At 45.5% G+C, this 16517-nt stretch overlaps 1 protein-coding gene across 2 annotated transcripts in view; it reads right to left on the bottom strand.

Annotated features, from left to right (window-relative positions):
- Positions 1 to 12407: 12407 nt before the first annotated feature.
- Positions 12408 to 16517, bottom strand: part of PHF6 (PHD finger protein 6) — a 28350-nt gene continuing 24240 nt past the window's right edge. The window contains exon 10 of one of the 2 annotated variants that reach the window (XM_074147649.1): positions 12408 to 16451. The gene's annotated coding sequence lies outside the window, so the exon portion shown is untranslated. The remainder of the gene's footprint in view (positions 16452 to 16517) is intronic. The other variant, XM_074147650.1, reaches the window with a different exon arrangement.

Raw genomic sequence — 16517 nt, 5'->3', positions numbered from 1 at the left:
CGCGGCGCCGCCGCCCTTTCCGGAGGCCTGCAGCGGGCCCGGCCCGACGCCGGGGATGGGGCGGCCCCGTCGGCAGCCGGCCCCGCAGGTACGGGTTCCCTCTCCTGGCAGGGGTCGTCCCTGTGCCCATCCCTCTCTTAGGGCTGTCCCCATGCCAGCAGGGGTGCGGGTGTCCCCCCCCATCTCCACCCCTGTCTCTTCACAGTTGATGTCCCCCTTCCCAAGGTGGTGTGGGCATGTCCCCTGCCCCCTCACAGACCTCTCTCCCATCCCCAGGGGGGGACAGGGTGTGTAAAGGCTGTCACCCCGAAAGCCAGGATGGGGGATGCTCTTCCCATGAGTGTTTGGGCTCCATCTTTTGGGCTCAGAGGGACTCCATGCATGGAGAACAACCCTCTCCTGCCAGGTGTTGCCCATACTCCTCTCCTCCATTGCCAAGACACCACCACCACTACTCCTCCACACCTTTGTGCACCTTGAAAGAGGAAAGAAAAGGGATTGCCTGCATCATTTTGGGTCTTCCTGTGAATCACGGGATTTGGTGGAGCCTCCTTCCGCCCAGCCATAGGAAATCCAGCCCCCCCAGCACGGGCTGAGGGAAAATACACTAAAATACCCATCAGACCAGCACACACGGGTACTGGGGTGTTGGGGCACTGCCAGCCCTCGGGGCGTGGGCAGGGCAGGGTCACCCACCTTGACCTCGGCATGCTAACGACGCCGGCAGCTTCACGTCAGGACCATTGTGATAACCAAATCTCACGCTTCAGGGCTCCAAGTTGATGGCCTGCAGGGGTCTGGTCCCTGGGTGCACAACTGTCCGAATACAGTGTGGGATTTTTCTCCTCTGCTTTCCCTTGCAGCCTTAGTGTGGTCACAGCTACCAGCTGACCATCGGTTCGGCATGGTGCAGGGAACCCTGCGCAGATGCTGCTCCAGACCCCCAACATCAGGACATGGAGCTGTTGGAGCAGGGCCAGAGGAGGCCACGGAGATGCTGGGAGGGCTGGAGCCCCTCTGCTGTGAGGACAGGCTGAGAGAGCTGGGGGGGGTTCAGCCTGGAGAAGAGAAGGCTCTGGGGAGACCTTAGGGCCCCTTCCAGTCCCTCAAGGGGCTCCAGGAAAGCTGGGGAGGGACTCGTGATCAGGGAGGGGAGCCATAGGATGGGGAGGAAGGGTTTGACTCTGAAAGAGGGAAGATTGAGATGAGATGTGGGGAAGAACTTCTTTGCTCTGAGGGTGGTGAGAGCCTGGCCCAGGTTGCCCAGAGAAGCTGTGGCTGCCCCATCCCTGGAGGGGTTCAAGGCCAGGTTGGAGGGGGCTTGGAGCAACCTGGTGTGGAGGGAGGTGTCCCTGCCCAGGGCAGGGGGTGGAACTGGATGGTCTTTAGGATCCCTTCCAACCCTAAGCATGCTATGATCGACAGTGCAGGGAACTGACTTAAAAGTAGGCCATAGTTGGTAATAACCACGCCTTTTCCTTGGCACAGGTGCCACTTTCCCAGGCACAAGTGAAAAGGGATCTCCTGCACCCCTGTCGCCTCCCTGCACAGGGTGGATAGAAGACGCACATTCCATCTGGTGTAAGATAAGGCTGAACCCTGCCTCCAGATGCTGTCCATATCTTTAATTGTCTGAAGGAAAACCTTTGATAAATATTGGTATTTGATAAATCTTGGTATTAAATATTGCTAAAATAATAAGAAAGCATGGAAATGGCAGGATAGCTCCAGTGGTCTCAAATGGGAAGAAAACCCCCAGTGTCAACTTTTCCTGTAGGTTTGGGGTTAAGGAAAATGCAACAGTGCAAATGGAAATTAATGGTTTCTTATATTCAACAATTATGTATCAGCTGAAGACTTTCCCCTTCTTTCTTTTAAGGGGTGGAGACCAAGTTTTATTTTATGCTGCATAAATACTTGGTGTCAAGAAAAGGATAGTGCTTCTTAAAAACAACTTTATTCCTAAAGAGCTGTAGCAACCAACTCCCGATATACATTTAGCATTATTACTGTCGACTCAGAAAACATGACAGAATCAATTTAAGTGTTCCTTTGTGTGAAACAACCAATTCAAGCCAATTTGAACTAAGCCAATTTGAACTAAGCCAATTTGAACTAAGCCAATAGGCACGATCCCTAGTGAACGCAGTATTGTTGGAGCTAGGTATTCAGCTAGGGTTTGGGTGGGTTAACTTGGGGGTGGGAGGAAAGAGCCTTTATCAAATTGCCTGGAGCAGCAGAATGAAATACACCCTGCAGGTCCCTAATATCAGGGACGTGTCATAGCTGGGCTGTTCCCAGCGGGCTGGGACAAACAGCAGCTGCCCTCTCAAGCTCCGGGAGAGCCCGACGTGATGGGGCACTATCTGTCCAGAGACCCTTCAACCACAGAAGTGTTTCAGGATCTGCTTTTATTTTAAGTTACTGAAGTAATTTCTCATTACAGAATCACAGAATGCTATGGGGTTGGAAGGGACCTCTGGAGATCATCCAGTCCAACCCCCTGCCAGAGCAGGTTGCACAGGAATGTGTCCACACGGGTTTTGAATGTCTCCAGAGAAGGAGACTCCACCACCTCCCTGGGCAGCCTCTTCCAGGGCTCTGCCACCCTCACAGGAAAGAAGTTCCTCCTCATGTTTAGATGGAATGTCTTATGTTCAAGTTTGTGCCCGTTTCCTCTTGTCCTGTCACTGGGCACCACTGAAAAAAGACTGGCCCCATCCTCCTGACACCCTTCCTTTGAGTATTTATAGGTGTTGATCAGATCCCCCCTCAGTCTTCTCTTCTCCACACTAAAAAGACCCAAGTCCCTCAGCCTTTCCTCGCAAGAGAGATGCTCCAGGCCCCTCATCATCTTTGTAGCCCCCTGCTGTCCCCTCTCCAGCAGTTCCCTGTCCTTCTGGAACTGGGGAGCCCAGAACTGGACCCAGTGCTCCAGATGGGGCCTCCCCAGGGCAGAGCAGAGGGACAGGATGACCTCCCTCCACCTGCTGGCCACACTCTTCCTGATGCCCCCCAGGATGCCATTGGCCTTCTTGGCCACAAGGGCACATTGCTGGCTCATGGTCATCCTGGTGTCCACCAGGACTCCCAGGTCTTTCTCCTCAGAGCTGCTCTCCAGCAGGTCAGCCCCAACCTGTACTGGTGCAGGGGGTTATTCCTCCCCAGGTGCAGGACCCTACACTTGCCTTTGTGATTAATGCCCGATATCAATGTCTGCCGTTAAAAGCAGCATCCAGCGGCACCTTTCTGAGTGCCTGCAAAAGGTGCTGGCTTGACTTGGTGCCATTTCTCCCCAGCAGATAACAGCATTAGTCCTGTTTTGCCCTTCTGGGTGAGCAACTGCTTTGTTCCTCCTGCAAACCAGCACATTTCTAGATCCAGAGCATTCCAGGTCCCGCTGGCACCCCATTCCGGAGGGAAGGACAGATTTACAAAGGCAGAAATATGTGCTGATATTAGAGGAAGCCGGTTAGCTGAGATCACCGGCAGATTTGGTAGATGGCCGGTTTTGTTTTCGCTGGTACGGAAGCTACCAAGGTTGGCGGGGCAGGGTACAAGGAGGGGGAGCTGCATGTTTTCTGGCTAGATGATGCCTAAAGTGGGAGAGCCAATGTTTCTGATTTCTCTGGTATGCATGGCTTTTTAGAAGGCAAAATAATTTAATAAATATGGTTTGTCTCTGACTAGATTCCTGATTTATCCTCTGTTGCCGGTCAGGTGTATCTCAGTGCTCAGGCCCAGTGAACCATGGTCCACATGAGCACCAGTTGCCTGTAACTTTATTAACAGACTTTTAAAAACCTTGCTTGGTAACCACGTGCCCCCAGTGGCGGGATACCTGGAGATAATAATTAAGCATTCGCTGTTTGGAAACAACTTGAAATAGTGTGCTCTGAGTCAAAGCTTCAGGTCACCGCCTATTCACCAATTCCCTTCTTCCCCCTCATTTTTTTCCTCCCGGCTTTCCCATTGCTGCTGGGTGGGTGACTCACAGGGAATCGGCAAAAATGTATCTGTTTTTTTTTTTTTTTCACAAGACAAGCCTCCTAAAAAAGCCAAGAGCGCAATGATTGTTCAGCAGATGAACAACTGAGACCAGCAGGACTCCCTTGTGACCAGAAATTAGTCTGTAGAGACAGAATGGGAAAAAAGGGAGAAGTCAAGGCATATTAGACCGGTCCTGATATGAGCACCAATGTTTTTAATCAAGAGGAAAATCAAAAAGGAATAGCTCATTAAATGATATATAAAGCATTCACCAAAATATGAATTTACCACGCGAGCATCCCATCTTCATCATAACTAGAGAGAACTCCCTCCACTCTGAATAGTAATTTAAATAGCCCAAAATTGTTTTTCTAGCCTAATGTTTCAAATGGGAGAGGAAGCCAGGTGGACCAAAACAACATTTAAATAAACACGCCCTTCCTAAGAAACAGGGAATAGATGTCATTTGTTGCAAAATACCTTTTTAAATAAAGTTATTCCTGTTCTCCGTCTTGTTGACTTTTGCAGATATTAGTCATCAAAGCGATTCTTGGTGGTGACAGCCTCCACGGGTTTTGGAAAGTGGTGTCCATCTACCTACGTGTTTTAAGACCGCGACATCCTGGATGATGAGAGTTTAGCAAGATTTCTCTCCCTGCTCAGCTAATAAATGACGATTTACTTCTCAAAATGAAAATAAGCAAAACCTCTGACCCGGTGCGCTCTTCTGGAGCCACAGGTAACATCCTTCTTCATGTACATCCCGACCTCTGCCAACCTTTGTAGGAAAAAGGCTTTCACGCTCTAGGTGTGGGGGTTGGAGGAATTACAGACGGTTTGCTCTATTTAGGAATGGTCACTGACACGAGAATTACACAATTACTACGAAACACTCAGTGTTGGCTTATCACAAAATGTTAACTGTCCTCGGAAACACCGACCTGAATTGCTGCAGACCTGGACTGCTGCAGACCACACTGCTCTTTGGGCTGGTATTTATGGCATTTATTGGCTTTCATTTACCAACACCCGTTAAGAATGATCCTGGTGGCCCTGGCTGAGCAGGACCAGATGGGCAACGGCGTCCATCACAACAGAGCGGGGAGGCTGGTGCTTGGCACGTACATCCCTAAAGGCACACCCGGCTCCTGCCCGGCGGGATTTACAGAGTGCCAGCGGCTGCCAAGGTCCAGCTAGCCTGAGGGCCTGCAGAAATTTCAACAGGGATTAGTTTAAAATGGCAGAAAACAAGCGAAGGCAGGTCCTGTCAGCAAAGCAGCGCAGCTGAAGTGGGCTGTGCTGCCAGACCTGAAGCACAACCCTGTGCCGTGGGGCCTGATGACCTTGGAGACACCCAAGGCTTTGAGTAGCCCAAGGTTTTGCGTAGCCCAAGGTTCTGAGTAGCCCAAGCCCTGCTGCCGTGACCCAGGACGTGGGGCTCCCACCTTACCCCCCAGCTCGGAGCCCGGCTGGCTCCTCTTCCCACTCTCCAGGGACTTTACTCCCCAGCCAGGGGAAAGCCGTGGGAAGCAGCCTGGACGGGGGGGACAGCATATCTGAAGTCCGGAGACCCGCGTTGGGACACTGGTTTTGTTTGAACCTGTCCTGTCACAAAGGTTGAAGCCTGAACAATGTAACTACCAGAAAGGTATTTTTCTTATGTTTTTTAGGTTTGAAACAGCTATTTTTCAAGCCCAGCTTGAACAACTTGGCCTGGTGGAGTTGCTGACTTTTCACACAGCAAAAGGTGAAAGCCCAGGAGCTCGTTTTAGGATGACAATAGCTCTGTGCTGGCTGCAGTGCTGCCCTCAGAGCTGCCACGCCAGCCACCCCTGCCACCGCACCAGGGGAACCACCAGCGCTTATCAGAGACCTTGTGACATGGCGGCGAAAACCCTGCGCCAAGGACATGGCAAAGCCTGGGCTGACCTCCTCACACTCCTCCCATCTGTCGCCTTTGGCTGCACCCAGCAACCCCAGAGCGGAACGAAGAGCAGGGCCAAGGCCGGTTATGAAGATCAGATCCCTTCCTTCGCTGGGCAGCATCAGCGAGCGGCACGTTTTCCCCATGCCAGTAACAAGAAGAACTCTTCTGCTCCCCTCATTGCATCAACAAGATACCTGGGTGACCCAGAAGCTTCTGGGTGATGCATTTCAGCGCAAACCCCACCAAAATTAACGTGACTGATGGTAGCCACCTTACTCTGCTGGCTTACTGGAAACTAAATGCTCTCTGGGAGCGCAGAAGTAGACAGATGTCCACACTGCGACACGCACGAGCAGCAAACTCCTCAGACTGCACAGGCGTAAAAGGACTCCTTGGAGATGCAAGTGCCTTGGCTAAAGTTAAGCGGCTTATTTTAGCCAAGTACTCAGTTACTAACACAGGCAACGTTTAGATGAAAATACAAGAAACCACAGGCAGCAGGGCTTCAGCCCAGGGTATCTGCACTGGACCCTCGTTCGCAGCATACCTTCAGCTGAAGCCTGAGGGAAGGCTGGAGGACTCCAAATGCAGGGGGTTGGCGCTGGCAGGAGGTCTTTCCACCGGGGAAGGGGTACTGAGGGCCAGACGTGGGGTTTCCCCCCTTTGCCCACTTGCTCTCTGAGGAATGAACAGGTCCATCTGCTTTCAGCAGGCACCTGAGCACAGGACCTGCTCGCAAACCCCAGGAAGCGTTTCTAAAAAGCTGTAGAAGACCAGCTGTGCTGCGTGTCTCAGAAGAGGTGTCTGTACAGCTATACACAGGTGAACCAGACGCAAGGGTTGTTTAAAAAAATAAAAAAACCTCTGGAACACCTGTTGAGACCAGCACGGACAAACACGCCCAGAGAAACCGGAGAGGAGGCAAGAGGAGGTGGTTTCAGCAAGAGGGGAGAAGAATGAGGAAGACCAGCAAGAGACCACGAGGTAGCAGCCCGATCAGATAACTCGCTGACAGAGGCTGCATTTGTCGAGCGGATCAAGCTGGCATCGTCTCAAGGCAGAGCAGGCATCAGGTGGCAGAGCTCGCATGCTGCGGCCCCTGCCTCCCATCCCTGGCAGCCCTTCAAGCATCTCAGCAATCTTCTCTGGGCAGATCGCAAGGGAAGCGGAGACAAAGCACGTGCCTGGCTGGGAGGGAACCACGCTGCGGGACTCCCTTTCCCTTTGCAAGACCTTTTGAGCTGTAGGGTATGAGCTGGCAAAGTCATCGCTCGGATCCTCAGATATTAAATGCTGTTCTCTGCAGGAATGGATGAGGTGCCTGGTGAGGACAGGGTGACATAGGAAGACTGCTTTCAGAACCCAGTTTATATTTAAAAGGGGAAATAAGTGAATATATGGAGTCTAAAGATAAACAACCAGGCAGCAGGGAGTGAGAATTCCTGCCTACTATCTCTTGCCCACCCAGAATCCCGCTTGACCCAGTGGAAAGCCCCCTCAGAAATCTGTCCTCAAAATCCCCGCAGGGATGGGAAGGGGGAGAACGGTTCTCAGAAGGACTGCCAGGCCCCACGGCAAGGGAGAAATAGGACCCCATCTGAACCCTCTCTCCAGACAGCTAGAAAGCCAAAAGTCCCGGAAAAAGAAATAAGCTTGATGTTTTTTGAACCTCTCTGGCTCCAGACACTAACCCTATTTAGCAAACCATACGTTCAGTTAATTGCAGAACAGAGCAATGTACCTCTAATTGCAGAATTGCATAGATTCTCTACCTGTAATTGCAGAAATGTAAGATATCATAAAGTACTCAACAGAGATGACAATAGGAGGATTTCACCTCAAATAACATCTTTTTTCTTTTGCCAAAACTCTGCTCTTAATTTTATCTATTAACTGAAATCCACTCCTCAAATTGTAAATCTGTGATATCTGATGGGCTAATCCAAGTTTTACCCAGTGAAAGCATCAAGAGGTTTTAAATTCACCAAGGCTTATCTAAGTCTCAGGTTGCTTGCTGTCTTCCCAGTCTGGAAAAGTTTTCCCAAAGTGGGTTTCCTTCTGGTGGAAATATTGCTCGGCAGCACCAGCAAGGCTTTCCAAGTGAGACAGATGAGAGCTCCTGTCCCTTAGAACCCCCGGCAGGCGCATCTTAAATTACCAACTTACAGCCTAGTGTGGTCCTGCTATTGATCAGAGTTTAAAAAAGAATGCAAAGTACAATGACACTGATCCTCTGTTTAATTGCCGCACAAATCAGATAATTGGATACAGAGGATTCCAATAAAAGCTGGGTATTCAACAATAAAAAATCGGGAGGGGAAAAAACAGCTCTGCAAAATTACTGCGCTTTCAGTGATTCCTGTGAAATAGCTGAATTAGAAATTGCTGTCTTAGAAAATATTCTTGCTCCAAATGAGAAATCACAGTAAAGGAGAGCGTGAATCTTGTTATGTCTAAACAATGAACGACATTGTAACAAAGCACAAGGAAGCCTGATACTTCAATTGCCACATCAGTCTTCATGGTCAAAACATACAGAAGGATGTGACGTGATTTATTTTAGGGCAAAATGTTGGCACTAATAAGTAGGTAAAAATCACTGGAAAATATGGCAAAACCAAGTAAGTCCTAGGCTTCAAGGCCTGAATGAATCACTTCTGTTGTTCAGTCCAACTGCCCGGAGAGTCTTGTGTTTATTCTTTTTATATTGGTCTCGTTTAAGGAACTGACCTTCCAATTTCATATCATCACATCAGGATTTAAGGATGTTTAGTTAACAGCAATTTGGAGAGTTTAAAAGCCTTTTGCAGCCCAGCTACTGCCGTTGTTACTCTGCAGGAAAGCACTTTTTGGATGCGTCACCTGAGAATTTCAGTTTTAGATTAAAGACCTCCTCCCTCCTTTGAACTTTGCAGACTCTGGGGATTGCCTGCGCCAGTCTTAAACCATGCTTTAAGTAAAAAAACATAAATAATTTCAACTCAGATCCCAGTAAGCTACCTGCAGTCTGGAAGAAGCTAAAATTGATACACCACAGCAGGGAGTAATATGATTAAAAGCGTTGCTGACTGCGTTTAACTTCAGTGACTTCTTGTTTTGGAGAGGTATTGCGGCTTAAAAGTCTAAGGCAGCTGCGTGGCTGCCTGCCAGAAGGAAGTTCACAGCAGAGCTCTTTGCACGGCGTCAGCCTATTTTTAGTGTATGGTTAAGGAGTGAGTGTCTTCCTCTCTCTGGCCCGAGCCTCTGCAAAGCCTTCTGCTGACAGGCAGGAGCTTGATGGAGTTTACTTGCGCAGGAATAAGGGATTATTTTTTTTTTGGCCAGGAGTAGGAAATAGGGTATCACATGTGTGCCAAGCAACCTGCACATCTGCCTGGGGAATAAAACGCAGGGCGGCACCAGCCCTGGTTGCCCTCTTCTCAGCTGGAATGTTGTTTTTGGAAAAATAAAAGAGAGAACTCAGTTTAAACAGAGTAAGAGGTAAAAATTTCTCTGGCAAAAATTCAGAGAAAGGTTTATGATTCCCGCCACAATAACTGGGTAAGTGATAAGTTGCTCCAAACTCTGGATTATCCCAGTGCACGTACAGAAGCATCAAGGAGTTGTGTGCTCTACTGCCACATGTATGTTTGTGTAAATTATTGCTGTCACTTTGCTTATTCTTACACAACAGAAATGTACATTTAAGGTGCAGGACACGTTCACTCCAAAAGTTGGGAGTGCTGAGGTACTCCCAGAAATGTGAAATGGAGAGTGGAGAGTGCCTTGCGCTGGGTGGCGTCAGAAAGTTCGTACCAACTACGCAGACGTGGGCCAGCCTCCCCACAGATGTTGTTATTACCACAAGTGCTATTTTAAAAGGCAAGATGAAAAAGGAAACACATGGCTGTGAGCCTTGAGGTGAAGCTCAGGAGCTCTGCCAGTGCCGCCGTGTTTTGCTCCAGAACAGTTCTCCATCTCCCTTGCAGGTTTTAGTATGAAAATGTAAGAGAAATACCAGCTAGGAGACACTTCAGCGAGCCTTGCCCCCACCACCCCCAATTCACATTTGCACCCACCCCATGAGATGCCCACTAACTTTTCCTTTAAAATCTTGAACTCCAGAGATTCCACAACCCGCCCAGGAAAGGTATTCCAGAGCTTACCTCTTCCTGCTGTCAGAGCAACTGCCCACTCTGATGTCTAAGCTAAATGTCTCCTGCTGTAATGTAATCCATTTTCCTTCTTCTACCTGCAGCACTGAGGGAAAGTGCTTATTTCCTCCTCCTTCACAGCTATCTCTTACCCATTTGAAAACATGTCTCTCCCATACCTTGAAACAAGCCCCGTCTTCCATCCCATCATCCCTCTCATTGCTTTGCTCTGCTTGTCTCCAGCTGCTCCACATTTTCCATGAAGCGCGGTGCCTACAGCTGGATACCATGTTCCATCCTGTTTCTTCTACCACATGAGGAAGAAGAACTGTGTCATGTACCTTACAGACTACATTCCTCATCATAACATTCCATAATGGATATTTTTCTCCAGGAACAGGATGCTGTTGAATGATACTCAGCTGGTGACTGGCCATAACCCCAAGAGAACGTCTGTACAATTGCTACCCTGTCCTGTGCCATCCTGTATTTCTTCAGCCGATCGTTGCTTCTGCTGAGGTGTACAAATACCCATTTGTCAAACCCATGGTTGGATTTACTGAATCGCATTCTAACCCTTTGGAATTCATCAAGTTCATTTTGAATTGTAATTGTCTTCTACTAGGTCAGTAGTTGGCTCAGGTCTGGTGCTCCCTACAATTTAATGAGCATATGCCAACTAAATTGTCAATGAAAATACCAAATAACATTAAATCAGAGCAGAACTGCAGAGAATCCCACTCAATACATCCTTGCAGTCTGACTGTGAATGATTAGTAATTACTCTGAGTGGGGTTTTCCAAACTGGTTTTTATAACCCCACTTTGAAATTGGTGTCAGACCACATTCCCCTACTTTCTTACGGGAAGTCACTAGAGTCACTTAAAGGAAAGCTGTGCCCACCGCTTCTCCGCTGTTCGAGAAGCTTCTTCCCTTGGTGTAGAAAGAGCAATATTAGTTTGACACAATTTCATCTTTTAGAAACTCACCAATTAGTTTCCCTTTTCCATTAATTTTCCAGTTTAAACCACTGACCCCCAGTTCTGAACAGAGGGGTGGAAGCAGAGACAAGCTGAGCCTTCAATTTACAGCATCCCCCCTTTGTCTCTCACGCTGGAAAGTAATTTACCACATGGGGTATGATCCAGGCATGAGGATAACTATGGCGGTTGTGCTTGTGCTGCAATCTCTTACACAGCGCACAACAAGTGGAGCTTGGCCAAGTGAGGACACGAGAGCCCTTGAAGTACTCACTGCTCTGCCCTAACGTCACACAACACAAGGACAATGAAAGCCTCTCACTCCTGTGTCTGTGGGTCCCTCCATCGCTCCAAGGTTTCGGTGACCAGCTATTTCAGTGAGAAGTCACATCCACGAAACTCTGCAACAATATCCTGCACTTCCTTCAAAGGTCCCAGCGGACTGAATTAAACACAAAAAAACATACATCAAATAAAGTAAACATGCACCCAGTAATTACTTCCCTGGCATCAAAAGCCGCATGGTGAAACTACTCCCAACATCGATTTTGATACTAAAAGTCTTACATTAAACTCTTCAAAAAACCTTTGCAAAGATGGACGTGGAGTCACAGCATCAATAATTACACTCCATCAACAAGACCTGATCATTTGGCAACTCCTGTTTGCAGACGACACCTGACAATTTTTTCCTGCCACATAAATCTGATTTTTCTCAGGGCTTGGTAAATACCTCCTACGCTCATTAAATCGACTCGTTTAAGGTGATGACATAAGAGCGTGTAGTTGTTCTTAGAAAATAAAATCTTCATCAATAGGCCAATGGCACCCTTCCTCCTATGGAGTTTTCCCATCACATTTCTCAATACTTTAAAGGCACTGAAAGGTGTCGCTGTCTCACTCCAGGCAAAAATTTATTTGGACAAACCCAGCGTTTTCCAAGTCATCTTTTGTTTTGTTAATCTCTTCCACTACGTTTACACAGCTCTAAAGTGCATTCTGGATGTAGCTGCTCTTCTGCAGTGTAACTATATTACGCTCTGCATTCCCTTGGTATCTTAGTCTATAGTAATTTGCTCTTGAAAAAGAAAAAATAAAGTTCTTGAAAGGTGAGAATGGGTGAGAAAGGCGAGTCCGTCACTTCATGTTATTAACCAGTGCTAAAAGCAAAGACGCTTACCCACTGCACAAAGTGAAGAAGAAAACACAAAGATGCAGTTACCTCTGAGCAAGCAGCATACTGTAAATATGCGTTCTCGCTTCTCTCCTGGCACAATTTTCATGGGCCTGTAAACCTCAATAGGGGAATACTGCATTTATGCATTACAATGACAGTTTTAAGTTATACTTTCAGAAAAAGGACAGATATGCAATTATGAAATTCATAACTCATTTATTGAATATATATATGCAAGGATACCAATAAAAAGAAACTAATACTGCAAACTACAACTTTGGAAGTAAAGCCAATATAACAGGAACAAAATATACATAACATTGTAGATAGGAATGCATTTACCCTCTTTCATACATTCCTTGTCTTTACACCTAATGTAAATGTATGCTAGAGCAAAAGCTGCGAACCTTAGCCTAACCTGAGTGCTTTTTGACAAGCAACAGTTCTCCAGGATCCTTTAAGGGTTGAGATGTCACTGCTGACTAATGAATGTGTATTACATATGCATGTATAGGAAATGCTTCAACGAGCGCAGAAATCAAAAGCCGTGTTCTGTTTTTTAACCTCCACCACTACCACAGTGGAATCTCTTTCTGGTGACACGGAAAAAGAGTTACTATTTGCTATAATGTACTTTTGGTTCTCTTAAGATTAATTTCATCTAATGAGGATTAATTTTCTTGTCAATCCAATCCAGCATATTAATATTTTTGGAATGCACTGATTATCACCTGCCAGATAACTCTGATATTTCAAATACATTATCACCTCTTCATCTTTCAGTCTGGTTTAGCAAGAAGTTATTTTTCATATAGGCAGCAGTAAGCAGCAAGCTCTCTTCCTTTATTTTACATTTCAGAACCAGATTCAGTATAATCATACCAGCTCTTTGTACCTAAAGATCAGACTTTGGGGAATGTAGGTGCAAGTCCTACTAGAGCCTTATCCCAGACCGTCCTGTGGATCAACGCCTGCTGAATGAGTAGATCTTATGATCTACTAATTTTTTTTAAAATCTATTTCATCCTAACTAGCTGCACTGATGCTGAGATTGAACCAGCCTTTTGCCCTTCCTTGAAATGGAGTGACAGCGCTGCTTACTGCTAGAGTGTTTGATCACGCCTCGAGACTCTGGCATTACACCACCTGTATCCTCAAGTTATTTGAGCAATATCCTTCTGATGCCTGTCCTTCCTTGGTACAGTCCTTTCTCAGTATAGCACAATCGCAGATCTGTCAATATAGAGATACAGCGAGTGGGGAAATCTGTTAATACAGAGATACAGTGGGGAGAAACCTCCCTTCTCAGAGGGTTCCAGGCGCCTTAAACAGCACACACTACTCTTGTGAGCAAAAGAAATGCCCAAAGGCCAAAAAAAAATAATTAAATAAAGAAAAAACAGTTTCGTAAGACAAGTTTTGTTAAATTAATGAGTTCTCTGATTGTGAGATGAAAGCAGGTGTCTATTAAAAAAAAAAAAATCTCCATAACAAATAGACTGCATTAATTTAACTAGCTAATTTAAACATACCTATTTCACCTATAGAGCACTTTCATTACTTCTAACATTTCTGGGAAGGCAGTAGATGCTCCAGAATAATCTTCAGTATACGCTTGCAAAGATTACATTGCTTTACCAAAAAAAACCACCAAACCAACAAAACCCAAACCCAAAACAAAACAAAACAAAAAATTCAGACAGACTGTCTGAAATTCCAAGCTAAAATTCACATAAAAAGACAGTAATGGCAGTATTTTGTCTTTAAAAAAATGATGTAAATGTTGTATAGTATCATACATTGTCATGCTTTTTAAAACTACAATTAAGGACATCAGAGATGTACAGTAAATACACTGCTGAGGTACATTTCTTCTAAATATTAACACCACGACAGAATTACTCCCCAGCAGGTGATGCTACTTGGGAACATATAAATACAATTTTTACATTGTAAGGCACTTTTACCCAGCATACATGAGTTGAAGTCAGTTATGACAAATCTGAGGCTCGTAAGAAAAGATTTTTGCTTTTGACTTTGTTTCCATGAATTCTGAGTTAATGACAGTGTAGTCAGGCCATCTCAGCACAGAGAGGTAACAGGGAAAACCAGCCACTTGCTTTTCTGCTACCCGAAGGTAAAGTGCTGCCCTGATTTCATCGAGGCATGGAATGGGGTTAATTTATTTTATAACAGATGAATTATTGCACTGAATATTACACCACGCAACTGACACGCTATGAATTAGAGCTCAGTCTCGAATACAGTCGGTATGCTGGCAGATCTATCCCATGCAACCTTAGTTAAAATACAGTAGCTGCAAACAAAGTGCCTTCTTTTTCCCATGGGAGGGCCACGTCTGAGGCACAAATCTAGAAGTAATTTAAACATCGGAGGATGTTTTTCTGCCTCCTAAAACTGTTCTGAGCAGCTGAAAAATGTTCATCTTTTAGGAGAAACGAAACACCTTGATAGACAATTTCAATAATCGATCTGTCATTGCAATTCAAGTCACGCTTTTAATTTTGAAAGTTACAAATACAAAATAAAAATGATCAATGGCATCATGTTTAGAGCAGTAACTGAATATTTTCTGTACACAGCAATATTTCTTTCCAAAATGGCATTATTCTCCAGGAAAGCAAACAGAATTGATTGAATTCTAACAGGTAAAATGTTAGAAACTCCAATATACAGTAATTGAGTCCCTCAAGACATTAAGGGAATGCATAAGAAGACAAGTAACACACATTAAATCTTCTAAAAATACAAGTAAAAAAATGCTACAGAAACTCATGTTACAAATGAACTGTTTTTGCAATACCAATCACAGAAGAACTGTAGCAGTTTATAGTCAAATCAGTGTATTTTGCTTGTTTCCTTCCTTCAAATACAGAAGTTTTGTTGGGAATTCAGAGTGAAACAAGTCAAAACCCTAAACAAACGATAAGGTGATGCGACAGCAACAAACGTGGACTAGATTCGGCTTTTTGGTTTGATTTAAGGAAGTCTGAGAATGTGCTTTACCAGACCAACTGAAGAAGCTCATAGCCATTAGAAATGCCAAGGTGTTTGGAAAGGAGCCAGAGGACTGAGCTGTTCGGTTTGGTATAGCCTAGATCTGATTATTCCCTAAAGGAACATTCACTCTCACAAGTGGAATTCCATGACGCGATTGCTGACTTGACAGAGAGAGGAAAAAATAATTACTAAAACAATAAGGATGATGATAAGCTAAGGTTCTCATATAGTGGTCATAAGATTAAAAAATAAATACCGATCTAGCAAAACAGGTTGCTTCCTCATTCTTCCTACAGAATATGGGACTTTTATGCATATTCTGGACAAAAGATGAAGTGTTCCACACAACACAGAACACTTGAGGTATGGACGTCAGAGATGGTGGCTAAATTCCATAGCGAGTTAAGAGTTGTAACTCTCTGAAGTAAAAGAGATTGGGCTGCCAAGTCCAAACATTTGTATCATAAGGTTTTATGCACACTTTGTGAAGTGTTCTTTGTAAATCAGGGATGCGGAAAGGGGTGGGTCCTTGGGGAAAGAATGAACTACAGCCCTTTGGCATGAGTTCTAAAGCTCACAGCTCAGAACCAACAGCTGCTCAAGTAAATCTCCCGCAAACAATGCTGGGCGGAATGAGCAACCACAACAGGAACAACCTGAAATGTTCACGCGTGCTTCGGTGTACACTCAGTCCTTTCTACTGTGTGCTTTGCAAGCGAAAACATAGAGCGGCTTTCCCATGTACAGCCTCCGTAACTTGTGTATGAAGAAAACGCAAAATTCACAAAGTACCAGCTTGTTGCCACCATGAACTCATCCATGTTGTTAATTAAACTAGCTAAGACCTTCCTCATTGCATGAATCCACTAAACAACTTACACATTCCAAATCTTAAGGTTTTTATTCAGTCCAGAAATATAGATCTTACTTCATTTCAATGTCTGCCTTAACTTTTGACACTGTACATATTACATATCATTTATATAGTGTTTCTTTTTTTTTCCAGACACTGCAGACTACAAACTACATAATATTGACATGTAAAACTCTGCCACTTACTGAAGGCTCACACACATGAACGTTTCAGGCAGTTCAATGAAATTTCTAACAGAGTCGGGCAGCAAAAAGTTACTAACCCTTTTCTGATTTTAGAAAACAATTTAAAAGAATTAGTAGTTATGATGTCTTAGCCATTCCCAGTTCTATAACTCTGTCCCTTGAACCTGTTTAAAAAATGATGAAAACAATAGTAAATTTAAATTCATACAGAAAAGCATTTAGCAGCTCTG

This window comes from Numenius arquata, chromosome 5, assembly GCF_964106895.1.
Source record: "Numenius arquata chromosome 5, bNumArq3.hap1.1, whole genome shotgun sequence".
Taxonomy (NCBI): Eukaryota; Metazoa; Chordata; class Aves; order Charadriiformes; family Scolopacidae; genus Numenius; species Numenius arquata.
This window is presented reverse-complemented; position numbering and strand designations above follow the sequence as displayed.